Consider the following 5,620-nt stretch of genomic DNA (forward strand, 5'->3'; position numbering starts at 1 on the left):
AACTAAACATAATATAATATAATATAATAATAATAATAATAATAATAATAATATTAATTTGGTGTATATGTATTAATACCATTTGTGCATTTTTTTTTTGCTATTGTATTGATATCCATTTTAAGTATCTGATAATAAGATCCATCAAAGTTGGGGTTAACAAATAATTTTTCTATAGAATCTATTTGGTTGTGATTATAGGATTTTGATTATTACACAACCTTGTGAATACTGATCTTAAAACTAGTTATGTAAATTAATTTTTTGTGGTTGTATTAATATCTATTTTGTGCATTTTAATTTCTTGATTTTATTAATAACCATTATGCATTTGTGATAATAGCATCTATCAAGTTGGAGTCGAGAATAAATAATATTGAAACTAATACATAGAGTTGTGCTCATTTTTGTGGTTAACTCAACTCGTGAGTTTGAATCACAATGATGTGCATTCTAATTGTCAATCACTTTTATATAGTAAAACAAGAAGAATAATCACATCCCCAAAAATATATTTATTGAATGTAGCGATGCTTATGATTTTCTAAATTGTGAGTAACCCTCTCTTTAGGATTACAAGAGAAAATGAATCCCGTTACTCCAACCAATTGTTTTGTCCATTTGTTTTATTTGGTGTGATCTCGTGCAGTCACAACCATTGTGTTCGTTTCTTTCATTTGTTGTAATCTCATGCAATCATGAGGTAATTCTCCTTTGGTAGGATGGAATGGTGGTTGTTAGGATATTCCGACATATAGGAAATAGTTAAGTATAACTTAGTATAGTGTAGAGTTAGGTAAAGTGTGTTTCTTTACTATGTACTTTTATAACTTACAAATCCGGCGTCACGATATGTAGTGATCTGACGGTTCATTCTTTCCTTGGTATTACCGAACCTGATTTGTGGCTTAACACTTTATTAGTCCATGATCTCTATTTAAAGAGCATGGAGGGTCATTTGTAGGGTAACCGTTCATGAGAGAAGCTCATGCAAATTTTCATTCTTTTATTAATAAATTGCCTGAAGTGGCCATGTTGGCTCAGGCTGTGGACTGTTTCCCTCTTTCAGGGTTTTAACCACGTCAAAAATACTGGTATATTGATCTATGATCTGTTTGTGAGCGGTGTCCTTTGGTGTTCTGTCTGAGGAACTTACCTTGTAAATTCCTACATGGTATCAGAGCTATTTGAGGGCCGCATCCGTTGGTGATCCAAATCTGAAGCCGGTAGAACTGCATCTGACTGTCGTTTCCTTGATCTACTATTTCTGATTGCTTTCGGGCTGAGGGGACTGCTCTATTGTGTTAGGAGCATCTGTTCCAGTTAGGAACCCATTTCATTTGATGCGAAAAGGTTGTCAGTAGCCCTAGCTACGTCAGTTTTAAGATCTGGAGGTATACAATGTTTATTTGCAGTTTTTAGTTATTTTCTCTCTGTGTATTTCGGTTTATTTAGCTCTTTGTTTTTTATTACCAGATCTATACCTTTCATTTCTGTGTATGCTCTTTGCCCTGTGACTTTGTGCAATCTGGGCAAATAGAAATAGAAATGAATGATTTTTCTCATGCGTATGCTCTTTTCTGCCACGCCTTAGTGTGATCTCGGAAAATCAGAAAAATTGAGGAAAATATTTAGTTTCTGGCGAAAGCTTACTTGAAGCCGTAAGGTTTTTTTTTTTTGCATGTCCGTGTTGGGTTTTGTGTTTTTGTTTTGTAGGAAAAAAAAGAGCTTTCTCAAGTAAACACGCACCCCAAAGCTTCAGTGGCTAAAAAAAAAAAACCCTTCCTCTTTTCCAAAAATTAATAACTTTTTAAACTAGTTCACTTGGTCCAAAGTTACTTTATGAAAATAGAGGTCTTGGGTTCAAGTCTTTCTTTTTGTTGAGTTACTTTATGTAAAAGTGTTCTCACCCATTATAAAAAAGTGAGTCACTTATAATTCTAAAGTCTCTTTATCTTTTATTTAAGTTACAATTTAGTGGGTAGCTCGTAAAGTACCATTGTAAAAGTGACTTTCACTTATTTATGAAAGTGAGTCACATTTTTCCTTTTTTTTTTAAAGTGAGCTAATTAGATTTATGTTTGGAAAGGGGGGGGGGCGGATTTTTTTAAATATATCATTATCATTCATTTATGCACACTCACGCACTTCGTTGGCATCTTCAACAACTTTTCTTCAAAAAGCCATAACTTCTTCATCTGGAAGACGTTTTCAGAGCCGCTTTTTTTAATCAGCCTAATTTTTCGAGATCTTTCGATTGGAATGCTTAGTTTCAAAATCTACAACTTCAATTTTTGTTAAAATGGAAAGTCCATGCCAAGTTATTCTTGACAACACCAACTACTTCCAATAATGGTCTTGCATTGTGGATTTACTTAGAAGTAAAGGTCTTTACAGAATAGCCTCAGGCCAAGAAACCAAACTGCAAGATGAAGATAAGGCAGCCAAATGGGACAATAGGCAAGATCAAGCACGTTGGTTGATAGGGATGTCTATTTCTCCAAACCTTAGATTCCATATCGTAGAACTTGATTCTCCTAATGAAGCAATGAAATAATTCACTAAAGTTTTTGGAATTAAAAATGAAATTAGAACCCATCAACTCGAAAATGAGTTGCTTACATTGGACCCCAATAATTTTTCTTCCATTGAAGATATTTTGTCCAAGTTCAAGACCCTTAGACTTCTCTTGGAAGGTATTAAGGTTAAGAAAGAAGATGGCAGCCTTATCTATTCCAATCTTCCTAAGTTGGGACCAGCATACTATGTGTTTGTTTCCACCTTCCATTCTACTAGAGAAGCCTTTATTTCTCAACAACAAAACTACAAGTCCCCCTCTTTTGATGTCTATTATGATTCTTTAATAAGAGAACAAGAAAATATCTTATATCTTGGTCTTCTTAATCTTGGAAACTCTTCTAAGAAAGCCTTAGTCGCCTAGCGACAACCAAATTCAAAGAATACTAAGAAGCAACGTCCTAAAAAGAATGGTCATAAACCAAACAAGAGTCCTAAGAAATTTTAGCCTCAAAATGAAAAATCATTTCCATAAAATGATAAGGAAAATAAAAACAAAGGGAAGAAGACTGATAGACATTGTCACTTTTGTAATCCAGATGGACACTTAGAATCCAAATGCTTTAAAAAATGGAAGTCTTGGAAGTAGTAATGAAGAAACATAACATCCATTTGGATTACTCTTCAAATTCAACTTCATCTTCAAGAATAACACTTTCTGCACGTGGTTGTCAAGCATCTCGGTCTGGTTATGCACTAAATGTATCTTCTTCTTCTCATCCTCATGAGTGGCTCATTGATTCTGGAGCTTCTTATCACATGGCCAAAAACAAAGCCATGATTTCTTATTTAAATGATTGTAACGCCAAAAATATATATGTTGGTGATGATAGATCTCTTAGTGTTGTAGGGAATGGAACTGTTCATCTAGACAATGGTCAATTTAATGATGTATTATGTGTTCCAAGCTTATCCTACAACCTTCTATCTGTATATCAGATAACTCATTCAGGGGAAGGTAAAATTGTTGAATTTCCACCTCAAGATGTTGTAATTAAGGACCTAAGAGATCCTAGACAAATTTTAGCTACTGGCATTGCTGATGATTCTATAAGGTTGTATAAATTTAACAACTTTGGGTCATCAAATCTTCCCTCGATATTTGTTGCTCATAATGATGAAGTGAGCAAACTTTGGCATGAGCGACTTGGTCACTTAAACTATTGCTCCCTTTAGAATCTATGTAAATAAAATATGGTGACAGGTCTTCCAATGGTATCTTGTAGAGATGGTGTCTATTCCGGATGTGTACTCAGAAAACATCATTAGGATAGTTTGACAAACATGCCTCTTGGCATGCCTTAGCCCCTTTACAACTTGTGCATAGTGATTTATGTGGTCCACTTATAGTTGTTTCATTCTCTAGCTACAAGTATTTCTTGACTTTCATTGATGATTTCTCCAGACACACTTGGGTATACTTCTTAAAACTCAAGAGTGAAGTATTTAACATGTTCTTGGCATTTAAGGCCTTTGTTGAAAAACAACATGAACATAAAATTCTTAAGCTAAGATCCAATAATGGTGGAGAATATGTTAACAACAAATTCATCAACTTTTGCACTGAGAATGGAATTCAAATGCAACATACTGTTCCATATACTCCACAACAAAATGGTGTAGATGAAAGGAAGAATCGCACCTTAAAGTAAATGGCTAATTGTATGCTTCAATCTAAAGGAATTAGTCTTAATTTTTGGGTAGAAGCAATTAACTATGCAAATTACCTATTAAATCGCACTCCTACTAAGGTTTTAAAGAATATCACTCCAGAAGAAGCATGGAGCTTAATTAAACCAGATGTAAGTCACTTTTGTGTTTTTGGAAGTGAAGCATGGGCCCATATTCCAGATGAGAAACATAAAGCTTTAGAACCTAAGAGTGAAAAACGTATTTTTGTTGGATATCATGAAGAAGTCAAAGGATATAGACTTATTCCACTTAAGTCCAAAAATTTTATCATTAGAAGAGATGTAAAGTTTGCTGAAAATATATCGGCCTACGAGCCTAGTTTGGTGGATGTACCACCTCTCTCTATCCCTTCTACTTCTGAAAATATTTCTTCTTCAGATGATGTCAGCAAGGATGATAATACTCCCCCACCTTCTCAGGACCCTCCTTTAGCTCCTCAACTTCCAAAACGGGTTCGTGCTACTCGGGATGCAATAGGTGATCTTGTCAGTGATCCTGTAGATCAACGACGTACACGTTCTTAGTTCGATAGAGCCTCTTATTTATTGGCTCAAGCTTCAGCGAATTATGATCCTGACACCTTTGCAAAAGCTTTAGGCCATCCAGATTGGGACGCAGTCATGAATGAAGAATATCATTCATTATTGGAAAATGATACATGGGATCTTGTTCCTCTTCCAAAGGGACGAAAACTTGTTAGATGCAAATGGGTTTAAAGAACCAAGTATGGACCAGATGGAACATTTGATAAACATAAAGCTCGTCTTGTTTCTAAGGGTTTTTCACAAGTTGAAGGCATTGACTATACTGAAACCTTCTCCCTTGTTGCGAAAATGAACTCTATCTGTCTTGTTCTTTCCCTTGCCACCTCTTTCAAATGGGAAGTCCATCAGATGGATGTTAAATCTGCCTTCTTGCATGGGGACTTGCATGAAGAAATCTATATAGAATAACCTATTGGCTTTATACAAACAGACTCTCGTGTTGTATGTCGGCTTAAGAAACCTCTTTATGGTCTCAAGCAAGCCCCTCAGGATTGGTATGCCAAAATGGATAGCTTTCTTTTAGAAACTGGCTTTTCTAGGTGTCATTCTGACAATAATGTCTACACCAAGAAAATGGGCAAGTCTCTTATAATTTCCATTCTATTCCATTCTTCCTAAGTTGGGACCATCATACTATGTGTTTGTTTCCACCTTCCATTCTACTAGAGAAGCTTTTATTTCTCAAGGACAAGACTACAAGTCCCCCTCTTTTGATGCCTTTTGTGATTCTTTAATAAGAGAACAAGAAAAGCTCTTATATCTTGTTCTTCTTAATCTTGGAAACTCTTCTAATAAAGCCTTAGTCT

Source organism: Pinus tabuliformis, chromosome 2_2 (genome assembly GCF_031772625.1).
Source record: "Pinus tabuliformis cultivar Carrire ecotype Pingquan chromosome 2_2, CPIR1, whole genome shotgun sequence".
In the NCBI taxonomy this organism is placed as follows: domain Eukaryota; kingdom Viridiplantae; phylum Streptophyta; class Pinopsida; order Pinales; family Pinaceae; genus Pinus; species Pinus tabuliformis.